The following is a 16,332-nucleotide window of genomic DNA, read 5'->3' on the forward strand; positions in this document are numbered from 1 at the left end:
AGGAGAATCTCTTGAACTCGGCAGGCGGAGGTTGCAGTGAGCCGAGATCACGCCACTGCACTCAAATTTGGGCGACAGAGCGAGACTCCGTCTCAAAAAAAAAAGGGAAAAAATAGTGGGTGTTTGGGTGGCAGATCTTTGTGTTTTCTCTTTTTTTTTTTTTTTTGAGGCGGAGTCTCGCTCTGTCGCCCAGGCTGGAGTGCAGTGGCGCGATCTCGGCTCACTGCAAGCTCCGCCTCCCGGGTTTACGCCATTCTCCTGCCTCAGCCTCCCGAGTAGCTGGGACTACAGGCGCCGCCACCACGCCCGGCTAATTTTTTGTATTTTTAGTAGAGACGGGGTTTCCTGACCTCGTGATCCGCCCGTCTCGGCCTCCCAAAGTGCTGGGATTACAGGCTTGAGCCACCGCGCCCGGCCCCCTGAACTTTGTTTTTAACTAAAGAAATATGGTGACCCAATTATCCCGTTAGCCTTAGCTCAATTAACCACATTCCATCTGTCCTCACAATGTTCATCCCAGTGAGAAACGAGTTCAAGGGCGTGGTAAATGGTGTCGATATATTTTTAAAAAGCTGATATCAGTATAATGTAACAGAAAATTCAGCATATTAGACAGCCCAGCTTTGCTCACTGGTGTGAAGATATGCCTAATCTTTCTTAGCTAAGACGTTAGAGTAAGCGCCACAGGGGACCCAGCTGGGAGCTCTGCAGGAAGTTTAAAAAAAAAAATCATTCAGCTTTGCAAAACATCTGATGCTCAACCATCTGTCTTCTGCAGTACAGGGGCTTAAGGTCTGGTTGGTTCCTTCTGACACCTCGGAAGGCGGAGTTACAGAGGAGAAGCAACAAGTTGTAGGACGTTAACTTATCTAAGTCTCAGACGCTGGAGGCACCTGCATTTCTAGTCACTTCAGTTCAGGCCAAATTGTTATCAACTCTAGTTTTTGAGGGACCGCCAGCCCGGGATTCCTATTTGGGTCACCTCTGTGCCTCCTTATCTTAAGAGCACACTTGGGCGGGTCGGGGCGGGACGTGCTCGGTGAAGGGCGACTCGAACACCGGACAGTTTCGCTTCCAGAGGCTGACAAAACGCTCCTGCTCGGTAGTTACTTGTTAAAGGTTTGGGACACGCAGATACTCTTCGCCCATTCGGGATCTCCCATTGTGGGAAGGAGGCTCAGAGGTCCCGGCCACCGGGTGAAGGGAGAACGGGCACACAGCGCTGTCATCGCCGGACAACTGCGAGCCCCGACTTTCTCGCCAGGCTCTCCAGGACATTCCGAGGCTCCACCCCTGGCAACGCCACACTGACGTTCGCGCGTCGGAGGCCGCCATAGGTGCGCGTCGGAGCCCAGGAGGACGTGTGGCGCGTGGACTACATCAGGTCCAGCCCTGCGGGACCCCAGCAGGCGCTTCCGGGCAAGGTTCTGTGCACCTGTTTTCTCCTTCTACGCGAGTACCTTCCCCCTCCGGAAAGAATGGGATATGCCTGTGTCCAAAGGACAAGAAGATGCGAACCAGCAAACCCAAGTTAACCAAAGCGCGGAAGTTGAGCCCAAACCAAGAGCGTGCCGGGCACCTTTAAGCTGTTTGTAAGCTCACGTGATTCACCAAGTGCTGGCCCCAGCGGTCACGTGACGGCGCGCGCGCCCTCGCGCAGGGAGAGCCGGCGGTGCGCGCGCCTTCGCCGCTGCCTCCCACCCACCGCCTCGACGGGAGGGTGAGGCGCGGCGCAGTGATCGGGCGGCCGGGGTCCTGTGCGCGTGCGCAGCGAACAGCTGTCACCTAGTGCGGAACAAGTCTTCCGAATTTCCCAAATCTCCCTGGGCCGGAGGCCACTGTCTTCTTCTTTTCCTCCTCCACCGGGTCGTGCTCTCGCCCCAACCCGGCGCCAGGTAACCGCTTTTCCGGAGTCCGGAGGCCGGGGCGGGGGGAGGGGCCGGAGAGGTCTTCCCGGCACTGCCCCCCTCCGCGTGGGGCACGGGGGTGCTGGCGTCCGGGCGAGCGACGACGCCGGGGCAGAGACGCTCCGTCCGTGACTGCCGCGACTGTCACGCTGGGGAGGGAGCGGCCGGCCGCGGCCGCAGGGGAGGGATGCGGAGGCCGGTGACAGTCCGCTCCGACCCTTACTGAGGTTCGGTGCCCGCGCTCGCCGTTTTCCCTGGATCCGGAGTCGGGGTCGCCTCCTTGGGGCACAGGAGCGCTCGGGCGGTCCGGGGATGCGGACCTCTTAACGCCCTCAGTCGGTCTGTGGCTGACTCCAGGAAGGCCGGGCCTGGTGCACCCTTCGGGGCCCTCCCTTCCCTGGGAGTGTCACGACCCACGGGGTGAGGGTGGGAGCTCCTCTCCTGACTACCCGTTGCAGGCAGTCAGTCCGTCATTCGGGGTCGTCTTCAGCCCGCGCGGCTGTCCTTTTGGTGTTTCTTTCCCCCGGCATGGGGCCATTTCTTCTTGCAGTGCATGGAGGAACCATGATGCGGTGTAGACAGCGGGTGCTTAATAAATGCGAGTTGGATTAGGGCGCGTGGACTGCCAGGCACAGAACGTGGCGTGCAGTGGGGACGTGGAGGAGGGAGCCACACAGGCCGGGGCTGCAGGCTGGAGCTTGGGGTTTTCCTGCGTGCTCTGCCAGTAAAGCCAGCAGGCGGGATTCAGATGCTTTCCGCGTGGACTCGATGCTCGGCTCCCTTTCGCTGCGCGGTGCAAGCCTGCGCTGAATCGCTCTGATTGTGGGCGATTCCGGGAGGGGTTTTGTCAGGTTCCTTTTTCCGGAAGAGACAGGGTAAACTTCTTTTGCACTTGATAAACTAACCTCGAGAGGTGATTTATAAAGCACTGTTAGGAAATGTAGGTTAGAAAAGCAGAGTCACCTTTATCCCGGTGAAAGTTACTAGTAGGTTCCGGCCACTTAGGTTCACACTAAACTTTGCCCTATTTTCACCCATTTCAGTTTGCGTTATTTAAAAAAATGTTTAAATTCCGGGCAACTTGGCTTTACTGTTTCTATGGCAACGGTGACTGATATTCTCATTTCGAAGTGCTGTGGTTGAAAACTAGTGTTTTTAATTTTTAAAGATCCATTTTTTACTAGCAGGCAGTCGGCTCTCCTTTGCGATTATCGCTTGTTTTCTTACCTTGCTGGCTTCCGCGCAGCCCTCCCATAGTTTGTTTTGGAACGGATTACACGGTTGTTCGGGTTTTTAGGTCCTTTTTCTCCCAATTTCAGTGTTATGAAGAGTTTTCACGTAAGCTTTTACTGTACCCCACAAACTTGGTAATTTAAACCGAAGTCTTAATTCTTTTTATTAACAGACTTTAGTCAGTTGCTTTTCTAAAGTTGAAAATCAGGCCGGGAGCCGTGGCTCCTTGTGCCTGTAATCCCAACACTTTGGGAGGCCGAGGCGGGTGGATCACCTGAGGTCAGGAGTTCAAGACCAGCCTGGCCAAAAAGGCGAAACCCCGTCTCTACTAAAAATCCAAAAATTAGCCGGGCGTGGTGGCGGGCGCCTGAAATCCCAGATGAGATAGGAGAATCACTTGAACCCGAGAGGCGGAGGTTGCAGTGAGCCGAGATGCGCCACTGCACTCCAGCCTGGGTGACAGACTGAGACTCCATCTCAAACAAAAAAAGTAAAAATACAAATAAATAAATAAACAAATAAAAAATAACTTTTAGTAAATGAATAGTCTTGTGCAACCATCACTACAATGGATTTTTAAAATTTTTTTATCATCCCCAAAAGAAGCTATGTTCCTATTAGCTGTCATTGCCTAGTTCCCTCCAATTCTCTCCCCTTCTATCCCTAGGCAACCACTAATCTGCTGTCTGTCTCAATAGATTTGGCTATTCTGGACATTTTATATATGTGGAATCATACACTATCTGGTCTTTTGTGAGTGACTTCTTTCACTTGGCATAGTGTTTTTTAAAGTTCATTCATGTTGCAGCCTGTATCAGTACTTCATTCCTTTTAATGGCTAATGTTCTATTATGGATACATCACATTTTGTTTATTCATCAGTTGATAGACATTTGTGTTATCCCTACTTTTGGCTGAATAATGCTGCTATGAATATTTGTGAACTAGTTTTTGTGTGGGCATGTGTTTTCTTTACTCTTGGGTATATATATTTATAATTGGTGGGTTAAACATCTTCTGTTGAATGACTGCATGCATAAGGAGCGATAGTCTTGGGGAATACTCTTTCAATCCTTGAAGGATCCTGTTGACCTTTCCCTGCTCCATTACCAACTTCAGTTCTCTAAAGTGAGGCTTTATCCTATGGCTAGTGCTGTGTTTTCTTTTTCTGGATGTCTTTTGTTTTTTTTTTTTTTTTTGAGATGGAGTCTCACTTTGTGCCAATGGCACGATCTCGGCTCACTGCAACCTCCACCTCCCAGGTTCCAGCGATTCTCCTGCCTCAGCCTACCCAGTAGCTGGGATTACAGGCACCCGCCATCATGCCTGGCTAATTTTTATGTTTTTGTAGAGACAGGGTTTTACCATGTTGGCCAGGCTGGTCTTGAACTCCTGACCTCAGATGATCTGCCCACGTCAGCCTCCCAAAGTGCTGGGATTATAGGCGTGAACCTCTGCGCCTGACCTCTGGATGTCATTATTAAGATCATCCTGTTTTTTTTTTTTTTTGGAGACAGGGTCTAACTCTGATGCCCAGGCTGGAGTGCAACAGTGGCACAGTTTCGGCTCACTGCAACCTCTTTGCCTCCTGTGCTCTGGCAATCCTCCAGCCCCAGCCTCTCAAGTAGGTGGGACTACAGGTGCATGCCATCATGCCTGGCTAATTTTTCTGGTCTTGCCATGGTACCCAGGCTGGTCTCAAACTCCTGGGCTCAAGCAGTCTGCCTGCCTCAGCCTCCGAAAGTGCTAAGATTACAGGTGTGAGCCACTACACCTGGCCTGATCATCCCTTCCTGTTAGCACAGTCTTTATACTGCTCATGGTTATTCCCTTGATATTCACTTATTTGCTCTATATTTATTAGGGATATAGTGATAAGACACGTACATTCTGTGCTTTGATTAAGCTCAATATCTACTGAAAAATTTATGTTCCCTTTTGTTAAATATTAATATTTAATGCTTCTCCCCCAACCTCCTCTTCTTTTTTCTTTTTCTTTTTTTTTTTTTTTGAGACGGAGTCTCCCTCTTTCACCCAGGTTGGAGTACAGTGGTGTGATCTAGGCTTACTGCAATCTGCAACCTCCAACTCCCTGGAGCAATGCTCCTCCTCAGCCTCCCCAGTAGCTGGGATTACAGGCATGTGCCTCCACGCCCAACTAATTTTTATGTATTTTTAGTAGAGAGAGGGTTTCACCATGTTGGCCAGGATGGTCTCGATCTCCTGACCTCGTGATCCGCCCGCCTCGGCCTCCCAACGTGCTGGGATTACAGGCGTGAGCCATCATGCCCGGCCATTTTTCTTCTTTTTATTATACTTTTAAGTTCTAGGGTACATGTGCACAACGTGCAGGTTTGTTACATAGGTATACATGTGCCATGTTGGTTTGCTGCACCCATCAACTCATTATTTACATTAGGTATTTCTTCTAATGCTATCCCTCCCCCAGCGCCCCACCCCCCAACAGGCCTCGGTGTGTGATGTTCCCCTCCCTGTGTCCATGTGTTTTCATTGTTCCTTCTTTTTTTTTCAATTAAAAAAATTCTTTTTGTAGAGATGGGATCTCACTGTGTTGCCCAGGCTAGTCTCAAAATTCTGGGCTCAAGTGATCCTCTTGCCTTGACTTCCCACAGTTCTGGGATTACAGATGTGAGCCACTGTGCTTGGCCTGCAAGCTCTATTTCTGATATGAATTTCTTAGGAGGTATATAATAAGGAGGTATATAATAAAGTCACTGTGTGTTTTTTATCCCTACAAATCTATACCATTTTGTGGAGCCTAAAATATAAATTTAAAATATTAGGTCATTGTCTTTTTTTTTTTTTTTTTTTTAAGCTGGAGTCTTGCTCTTGTTGTCCAGACTGGAGTGCAGTTGCGTGATTTCGGCTCACTGCAACCTCCGCCTCCTGGGTTCAAGCCGTTCTCCTGCCTCAGCCTCCCAAGTAGCTGGAATTACAGGCGCCCGCCACCATGCCCAGCTGATTTTTGTATTTTTAGTAGAGACAGGGTTTCACCATGTTGGCCAGACTGCTCTCGAATTCCTGACCTCAGGTGATCCACCTGCCTCAGCCTCCCAAAGTACTGGGGGATTACAGGCATGAGCCACCACACCTGGCCAGGTCATTGTCTTTTTTACTCCCTCACCCGCTAAAGATTCCCTACTTCCTCATCCTCTACCCTTCGGGGGTTATGACCTTCTAAATCCACACTTGCTGGGCCTAATCCTTTCCCCATACTAACAGTCAGAATAATTCGTTTAAGGAAGCCTATCCCCCCTGCTCCTGCTTCAAGGCTGTTTTCTCTAGGGAACAGCTCCTAATTATCAGCTCTGTGTGTGACTTTGCCCAGCCAGTCTCCTTCCTACCAAACTCATCTTTCTTCCTAGTTCCCTGAATGGGCTTGGTACTCTGCCCATGCTGTTGTTCCCTGTGCCTGGACTGCTACTACCCCAGTTGCACTTCTTTGGTTGATTCCATCTCACCCTTCAGGAAACTCAGCTCAGTTGTCAGCGTCTTCAAGTTAGTCATCCCTCAATCCTGCACACTGGCCATAGCAGCATTCTGTAGTCTCCTTCATAGTCTTAAGTAATCATGCCATTACTTATGTATCTCTCTTCCCTTCCTACCTTCATGCATGCTCACAGAAAGGTTCCCAGAAAAATATTGACAGTAGTTGGTAACTTCTGGGTGATGGAATTGTGGGTAATTTGTTTCCTTTGTGTTTATGAGCATTTTCTAAATTTTCTCCTATGAATCAGTGTTACCTTTGTGAACAAGTAAGTGAATAAAAATTCATGTTTGTTAGAAAAGCTGGGAAACAGGAGAAGATAGAGGAAAAAGAAAAATAATCAGTTATTGCCATTTTCACATTGGAGAATTCACTTTTTTTTTTTTTTGGATATGGAGTTTCCCTCTTGTTGCCCAGGCTGGAGTGCAAATGTAGTGATCTTGGCTCACCGCAACCTCTGCCTCCGAGTTTCAAGCAGTTCTCCTGCCTCAGCCTCCTGTGTAGCTGGACTTACAGGCATGTGCCACCATGCCCGGCTAATTTTTTATTTTTAGTAGAGACGGCAGTTTCTCCATGTTGGTCAGGCTGGTCTCGAACTCCCGACATCAGGTGATCCGCCCACCTCGGCCTCCCAAAGTGCTGGGATTGCAGGCATGAGCCACTGCTCCCGGCCATAATGCACTTTTAACAGTTTTTGTTTTGTTTTAATAACTTAGATGAGATTTTGTTATAGTTTCAGCATCAAGCTTTTATTACATTTTAGCTATTTCTCGTATTACTCAGAGACTTCTAGAGAATGGTAGGAGTACTTACAATAGGCTACCCAGTTGGAATTTCTGATGCTGAAATTCAGCTAATTCTTAGAGAACAGAATATAGCATTAGATATATGTAGCATAGAACAGAATATAGACTATTAGGGTATGAGCACTAAGTGCTAAATAACTGTTTTCCCTTTTTCCTTGAAAAATGTCCTAATTGGTTGATTTGTATGTTTCATAGTACAAAGATTCCCCTTGCACCGTTGCTCATTATTTGCACTGTTTGTTTTATTTTTGATGGGTGGTTTATTCTGCATAGTAGTGGATACAATTCTTCAGTAGATTAACTTGTACTATGTGCCATACACTGTGTCAGATGTGGACAGCAGTGAACACAATAGGCTAGATTCCCTATGATTTCATAGAAATGGATTATTTTAAGAGTATGGGCAGACCTGCAGTGAGAAATCAAACCTGTAATCCCAACAGCACTTTGGGAGGCCGAGGTGGTGGATCACAGTCCAGGAGGTCAGGGGTTGCATCCCTAGCAACACGGGTGAAACCCGTCTCTGTAAAAATACAAAAAACTAGCGAGGTGGCGCTGTAATCCCAGCTACTCGGGAGGCTGAGGAGAGTCGTGGAGCCAGTGGAGGCCACAGTGAGCTGAGATCAGGCACCTGCACATCAACCTAGGTATGAGTGAGACTCCGTCTCAAAAGAAAAAAAAAAAAAAGAATGCCAGGTATTTTAGTTATACTGTTACTTGCGGTATACTGTTCAGATACACATGGTATTTCAGCTACTCTGGTATTTATGAGCTGCTACTGCATAAAGTCTCAAATTTATTCTGAATTCTTCTGGTTTTATATTGTATATTACTATGGGTGGATGTTTAAGGAGCAGAATGATGAGTCATCAAAGTGTTTGTGCTAATGACTTCTTTTTTTATATCTCCATCCAGTTCCAGGTATTAATTTGGCATCTCTACTTGTTAACTATAACAAATGGAACTCTGATCTTTCCTCTCAGCTCTGCTTCTCTGGGATTTCTCATGCATCTCATCTCATTTCATTGCTCACTCATTTCATTATGAGTTATCCAACACTTTATGGTTCCTCAGCCCTCACATCCAAAGTATCACTTACACCTTGTCACTTTTGCTTCAGGAATAATACTGTTATCCTACCATTCACTCCCAGCCTCCCTCCAATCTCTTTTCAGCCTGGTCTTTAAAATGCCTATTGGATTATTCTCATAGGCCTCAGGATATTTAAAATTCCTGCCATATCTCTTTCTACCCCAAGCTCCACCCAAGTCTTATCTAGATGGTTCTTCATTTTCTCTCTACTTATTGGCTTTTCTTTTCTTCAAACTGTATACAACTTTCTGAATGTGCCGTTTTTTGCCTGACTGATTTCTCCTCTCATTTTCCCCCTTTTCATACATCTTTCTGAGCTCTACTTGAATATACTTCTTCAGAGAAACCTGACCTGTTTACTCATTTCTCTTCTCCGATTAAATCAGCTTCCCTAATGATGATCTATCTTAATTCCCTGTATTTTTCCCTAACACTTAGTGGTTTATAATCATGTATTAATGTGATTATTTGATTGTTTCTACCCTGTAAAGATTCCACAAGGGCAGAGACTAAGTATTTTTATTCCCTTCTATTACTTCTGTATAGCACACTGTTGCCTCACCAGCTCTATAGTATAGGTGCTCAACAAACATTTGTTTCACAAATTAATGACTTTTACGTATATGCAAAAATAGAAACTGTAACACCAGGGCACACATTGGGAAATACATCTTACCCATCATGACCCAACACACACAAGTATATAAAATTGAAACAAAAGTTTCACAAAACTTTACCACCAGTGCTGTACTCTATTTTCTTTTTCTTTTTTTTTTCAGGGGGATGGAGTCTTGCTCTGTCACTGAGGCTGGAGTGCAGTGGCATGATCTTGGCTCACTGCAACCTTCACCTCCTGGGTTCAAGTTATTCCCCTGCCTCAGTCTCCCAAGTAGCTGGTACTACAGGGGTGCGCCACCACACCAGGCTAATTTTTGTACTTTTAGTAGAGATGGGGTTTCACCATGTTGGCCAGGCTAGTCACGAACTCCTGACCTTGGTAATCCGCCCACCTCAGCCTCCCAAAATGCTGGGATTATAGGCATGAGCCACTGTGTCTGGCAAAGTAAATATTTTAAAATATATGAAAATATATTCTGTAGGTTGAGTATTCCTTATCTGAAATACGTGAATTTTGGATTTTTTTCAGATTTGGGAATATTTGCGTTATATTTACAGTTGAGCATCTGTAATCTGAGAATTTGAAATCTGAAATGAGCATTTACTTTGAGTGTCATGTTTGCCCTCAAAACTTTCAGATTTTGGAGTATTTCGGATTTTTGGATTGGAGATGCTCAACTTATATATGATAATCATACAAAAAGCTATCATTTTAAGTATTGATTTGCTGTTTACTGGGAAAGAACGGGAAAACTTTTGAAATTAGAACTGTCAGAGTTAGGACAGTTGGCCCCCTTTGGTGAGGGTCTCTTTGTGGGACATTTTATGGGGGTTCATAGTCCTGCTCCCACTTTTAGCATTGCACATTTAGAAATAAGAACTTTCCCAGTTGACCGAGACTGTCAGGCACTGGAAGACTAATGTCTTCGGCGTCGTTCCCTAGTTAAACTGGCAAGAAGAACTAGAACCTGGATCCAAAGTGCTGTGTCTGCTCATTAGGGCTCTTTCTAGAAAGTCTTGGTCCCTGGGAAAGCATGTAAATGATCACACATTGTTTGGTGACAGGTAGGCCCCAGCTAATGGGTAGTGTTGAACAGGATTTTTTTTTTTTTTTTTTTTTTTTTTAACCTGCTGGGCTTCCCTGACCCTTGAGCATTCACCTCTGCTTATCAGAACATTCTTCTCTGCCAGTGTGCTTTCTCTTGTTGAGCAAGGTTAAAGAAGCAGGTACATTACTTCATTTGGCTCCCTTTTTTCCTCCATCTTTTCATTCGTTTTTGTACTAGATGTTTGTTTAAATTCCAGTCCCAAGGACATGCTTTGTCTGATCATTAGTATATTGTTGATTCTGTTCTGTTTTGAGAGTCCATCAGATACTTTGAATGGTCGCAGGCATCCCTTTGAATGGGTGAACTGAAGTTTTTTTTTTTTGCAGGTAGGCGGGTAGTTTATTTAACTTTCTTTCTTTTTTGCTTTTTTTTTTTTTTTTTTTTGAGACGGTGTCTTGCTCTGTCACCCAGGCTGGAGTGCAATGGCATGATCTCGGCTCACTGCAACCACTGCCTCTTGGGTTCAAGCGATTTTTCTGCCTCAGCCTCCTGAGTAGCTGGGGCTACAGGCGCCTGCCACCATGCCTTTCTAATTTTTGTATTTTTAGTAGAGATGGGGTTTTGCTGTTTTTAGTAGAAATGGGGTTTGGCCATGTTGTCCAGGCTGGTCTTGAACTCCTGACCTCAGATGACCTGTCCGCCTCAGCCTTCCAAAGTGCTGGGATTATAGGCGTGAGCTGCTGTGCCCGGCCATCTATTTAACTTTCAAAAAGGAATCCTTCCCTAAAATTTGGGCACGTAAAGTGATACCTCTCAGTCTATAATATTCAGGCAGCTTTCATTAGCAGGAAGAATCTGGCCCTAAGATAGGTAAATTCATTTTCCTTTTTTGATAATTTTTATGTATTTTTCTAAATTTGTATTATGTATACACATATAATATTTCTTTTATTATTTTCAAATAGGCAGTACAAGGTGTATAACAAGATACAAAATTCAGAAGGTATGAAAGGGTAAAATGTACATGGTTCTCACTTTTAGCCTTTAGACAGCTAGTTCCCTTCTTCTGGTAAACCCCCGTTAAGGTTTCTTTTAGGGAATTTTAGAGATATTCTATATAAATTTATGTTTATGTTTAAATTTTTTTTTACATAAATGGTTGTCTTCATGCTCTCTCACTCCTCAATAGCTCAATGTGTATTTCCTACATTTTTCTCTGTAACTGCGGTATATCCATCAAAATCAGGAAATTAACACTGATATATTACTGTCATCTAATTTTTAGATTCTTCATATTTCACTGTTTGTTATAGTAATTAATGTTCTTGGTAGCAAAAGTATCCAGTGCAGAATTGTGCAATGTATATTCTTGTTTTAGTTCTTTTAAGCATCCTTCAATTTCAAATATGGATTTGAGAAAGATTTTCATGATCTTGATTTTTTTTTTTCCTTGATCTTCATGGTTTTGATTTTCATGATCTTGGCACTTTTTGTTTTTCTTTCTTTTTTTTTTTTTTTAAAGATGGAGTTTCTCTCTGTTGCCCAGGCTGGAGTGCAGTGATGTAATCTCGGCTCACTGCAACCTCCGCCTCCCGGGTTCAAGCAATTCTGCTGCCTCAACCTCCCAAGTAGCTGGAACTACAGGTGCCTGCCACCACGTCTGGGTAATTTTTGTATTTTTAGTAGAGGTGGGGTTTCACCCTGTTGACCAGGCTGGTCTCAAACTCCTTACCTCAGTTGATCTACCTACCTCCGCCTCCCAAAGTGCGGGAATTACAGGCGTGAGCCACTGCACCTGGCCTGGAGTTTGTTCATTTTAAAAAGGAAAGTTTCATCAATACTCTTAAATGAAGCTGGTTTGCAGTTTTCTTTTTTTTTTGAGACGGAGTCTCGCTGTGTCTCCCAGGCTGGAGTGCAGTGGTGTGATCTCGGCTCACTGCAAGCTCCGCCTCCCGGGTTCACGCCATTCTCCCGCCTCAGCCTCCCAAGTAGCTGGGACTACAGGCGCCCGCCACCGTGCCTGGCTAATTTTTTGTATTTTTAGTAGAGACAGGGTTTCACCATGTTAGCCAGGATAGTCTCGATCTCCTGACCTCGTGATCCACCCGCCTCGGCCTCCCAAAGTGCTGGGATTACAGGCTTGAGCCACCGTGCCCGGCCGGTTTGCAGTTTTCTTCGGTGGTTTTTTTTTTTTTTTTTTTGAGACGGAGTCTCGCTCTGTCGCCCAGGCTGGAGTGCAGTGGCCGGATCTCAGCTCACTGCAAGCTCCGCCTCCCGGGTTCACGCCATTCTCCGGCCTCAGCCTCCAGAGTAGCTGGGACTACAGGCGCCCGCCACCTCGCCCGGCTAGTTTTTTTTGTATTTCTTAATAGAGACGGGGTTTCACCGTGTTAGCCAGGATGGTCTCGATCTCCTGACCTCGTGATCCGCCCGTCTCGGCCTCCCAAAGTGCTGGGATTACAGGCTTGAGCCACCGCGCCCGGCCTCTTGGGTGGTTTTTAAGTTTTGTTACTCATTTCAGGCTTCTTAAGAAAGGATTTCTAAGCTTGCTATTTTTTTTTTTCCACGCATTCTGGAACATCTTAAATAACATGTTTTACATTTCTGAAAAATTGATTAGAATTCTTTACCTAGTGGAGAGAAGATTTGTTTCTTGTTTAGTGGGCCTTGGTGTGAACTTTTTTCTCTTTTTCTTCTCTTCTCTTCTCTTTTTTGGCAGCTGGAGAGCCTAGCAAAGAGGTCAGTTATATTTGGGATCTGGGCCCGGGATACAAAACTTGCAATCAGTTCATTGCACTTATTTGCTGTTTGACTTTAGAAAATTTATTTCCATTTTTGAGCCTTGGTTTCATCATTTCTCAGATGGGAATAATCACAGCCTGCTAACATCGTGGAGAACTTTTAAGAATGAAAATGAAGTAATATATGTTAAAGCACAGTAAAGAACCAAGCAAATGCAAGACTTTTTTAATAAGAAGGTTCTTTTTAATAAGATGTCAGTACTCGAAGAGTTGTCAGTGAGGATAGCTGTCAGTGTTATGCTACTGAAGGAGTTTGTGTAGATGGACAGTGCCTCCTTCTGCTCCAAGAGCAAGCACATGGAGAAAGGGTCAATGGAGACATTTGTTTTGCTATTTAACAACAAAGAAAAATTATGAATTAGACAAAATGTAGTCTAGATAGAATTTATTTTTGTGAACATTAATAAGGGTTTGGTTATGTATTTATTAAAACCATGTGTTAGGCCGGGCCTGGTGGCTCATGCCTATAATCATAACACTTTGGGAGGCTGAGGCGGGTGGATCACCTGAGGTCAGGAGTTTGAGACCAGCCTGGCCGAAATGACGAAACCCTGTCTCTACTAATAATACAAAAATTAACCAGGCATAGTGGTGCATGCCTGTTACCCCAGCTACTTGGGAGGCTGAGGCAGGAGAATTGCTTGAACCTGGGAGGCGGAGGTTGCAGTGAGCTGAGATCGTGCCATTGCACTGCAGCCTGGGCAACAAGGGTGAAATTCCGTCTCAAAAAGAAAAAAAAAAAACAAAAAAAACTACCAAAAAAAATCCCCATGTGTTGTAAATCAAGGAAAAATGTTGGGTAACAGACTATGACTTTACTTTGTGCTTGTATCATGATTGTATTTAATTTTACTATAAGTTGGTTAAATATTTGAGACTCTGGGGAAATTAAACTTGTCAAACTGTCAACTTATCAGTTTGGATTTATGGTTTCCTATTTCATTTTGTAGATACTGAAAATACATTTAGATGTATTTTCATGTCAAGGAAGCTGTGTATTGGTATCAGGATTGAGGGAATACATGATCAACAAATACTTTTGCAAGTTTCAGTGTCACAGATTGCATATGGCATATGTCAAATTCATTTCCCTCAGGTTTTTTTTTTTGACACATAGTTAACAAAAAATGTGCAAATTGCCATAATTCTCTAAAATAGTATTTCTTGCATTCATTAATAATGAAAAAAGCAAGGATGGTCAGATTATTTTGTTTGATGTTTTTTTTTTTTTTTTCAAGAGCACAAATCCACGTTTATTTATTGATTTTTCGTTAGTTTAAATCCTTGAGAGGTACAGCATCACTCGGATTCTGTGACCAATGGCCTTAGCAGGAAGATTGCTTCGGAATTTGGCACGAACCATGCCACTGTTTCCATGGGCCCGAGTTACCTTTCCCCAGATGACTCTGGTTTTATTTGGTTTGCCGCCTGGAGTCACTGTGTTGTTCTTTGCTTTGTATACATAAGCGCATCTCTTGCCCAAATAGAATTCTGTTTCATCTCGGGCATAAACACCTTCAATTTTAAGAAGAGCTGTGTGCTCCCTTTGGTTCCGGAGACCCCGCTTATAGCCGGCAAAAATGGCCCTGGACCACAGCCTTCCAGACATAGTTCCTTTTAGAAGTCCCGTTCCCAGCAGGCCTCCACAGGAGCCAAGATGGCGGGCTGTTTGATGTTTTACAACCTCTTTTTTTTTTTTCAATATAGACGATATCATATATGGTTTTTGCGATTTTGAGTTTTTCTTTTTTTTTTTTTTTGAGACGGAATCTCGCGATCTCGGCTCACCGCAACCTCTGCCTTCCTGGTTCAAGCAATTCTTCTGCCTCAGCCTCCAGAGTAGCTGGGACTACAGGTGCGTGCCACTACTTCCAGCTAATTTTTGTATTTTTAGTAGAGACGGGGTTTCACCATATTGGCCAGGCTGGTCTCATTCTCCTGACCTTGTGATCCACCTGCCTCAGCCTCCCAAAGTACTGGAATTACAGGTGTGAGCCACTGTGCCCGGCCATGAATCTTTTTTTTTTTCCTTTTTAAGAGATGAGGTCTCTCCAAGTTGCCCAGGCTGGTCTCAAGCTCCTGAGCTCAGGTGATCCTCTTGCCTCGGCCTCCCCCTCCCAAAGTGCTAGGATTACAGGTGTGAGCCACTGCACCTGGCCTGATTGTGAATCTTTAGGAATAATTGGAAAGTTTGCATATTAAATTGTCTTGAATTATGTTTTCTAAGTATTTCAATTTTTTACATTTGTTTATTTATTTATTTTTTGAGACAGAGTCTCGCTCTGTTGCCCAAGCTGGAGTTCAGTGCCATAACCTCTGCCTCCCGGGTTCAAGCGATTTCCTGCCTCAACCTTCTAAGTAGCTGGGTTTACAGGCAAAGTTTTGTGTTTTTAGTAGAGACGGGGTTTCTCCATGTTGGTCAGGCCTGGTCTCGAACTCACGACCTCAGGTGGTCCACTCACCTTGGCCTCCCAAAGTGCTGGGATTACAGGCGTGAGTCACCGCGCCCGGCCAGTATTTCAATTTTAAGGCTTAGTTTTTATGTTTTAAACTAAGAATGAGTAATTTATGTGGCCTCCCCTGAGTCCTTCTGATGGGACTAAAGAGACTGGGTAATCTCATAAAAGTCACAATATAGAATTGCTGGAAAGCAATGGTCCAGGCAACAGGTGGGTGCAGAGGCAGTGCAGTCTGCTAGTTGGTGAGGGGCTTGCTGCCCAGGCTGAGTGCTGGAGGGCCTCAGTGGGTGACCTGGAGTGGTGGATTGCCGAAGCAGGCCCAAGGGGTTGCTTGACTGCAGGAGACTCAGTGTACTGCAGGTGTTGGGAAGCCTCTCCCCACCTCAGCCACCACGAGGGAGACAGTGCAAGCCCAGCAGGCTTTTAGTGTGAACTCTCTATCCTGTGGAATGCAAATTTTGGAAACTGTTGGAATGGCTTTGTTTGGCTGCCTTCTGTCTTTATCAATTCAGTTACATAAAAATAAGGATTTAGGCCGGGCGCGGTGGCTCAAGCCTGTAATCCCAGCCTTGTAGCACTTGCCAGGAGGCGAGGCGGAGGCGGATCAGGTCAGGAGATCCGAGACCATCCTGGCTAACATGGTAGAGCCCGTCTCTACCTAAAAATACAAAAGAAACTAGCCAGGTGGCCTGTGGTCTAAGCTACCGGGCTGGCCGGGAGAATGGCGTGATGATGAACCCGGGAGGTGGAGCTTGCAGTGAGCGAGATGAAACCCTGCCTCCAGCCGACAGAGGCGAGACTCCGTCTCAAAAAAAAAAAAAAAAAAAAAAAAAAAAAAAGGATTTAGAAAGTGAATGAG

General features: G+C 45.3%; 1 protein-coding gene and 1 pseudogene across 8 annotated transcripts in view; one reads left to right on the forward strand and one right to left on the reverse strand.

Annotated features, from left to right (window-relative positions):
• Positions 1–425: 425 nt before the first annotated feature.
• KDM4C (lysine demethylase 4C) overlaps positions 426–16,332 on the forward strand; it is a 425,827-nt gene continuing 409,920 nt past the window's right edge. For 3 of the 7 annotated variants that reach the window (XM_009188789.4, XM_021927833.2, XM_021927834.2), the window contains exon 1: positions 426–1,895. The gene's annotated coding sequence lies outside the window, so the exon portion shown is untranslated. The remainder of the gene's footprint in view (positions 1,896–16,332) is intronic. The other 4 variants (XR_004177866.1, XR_004177865.1, XM_003911719.5 and 1 more) reach the window with 2 other exon arrangements.
• LOC101024878 lies at positions 14,233–14,673 on the reverse strand (annotated as a pseudogene). Its single transcript, XR_638523.4, has one exon. The product of XR_638523.4 is annotated as a 60S ribosomal protein L35a pseudogene (transcript).

This window comes from Papio anubis, chromosome 13 (assembly GCF_008728515.1).
Source record: "Papio anubis isolate 15944 chromosome 13, Panubis1.0, whole genome shotgun sequence".
NCBI classification, from domain to species: domain Eukaryota; kingdom Metazoa; phylum Chordata; class Mammalia; order Primates; family Cercopithecidae; genus Papio; species Papio anubis.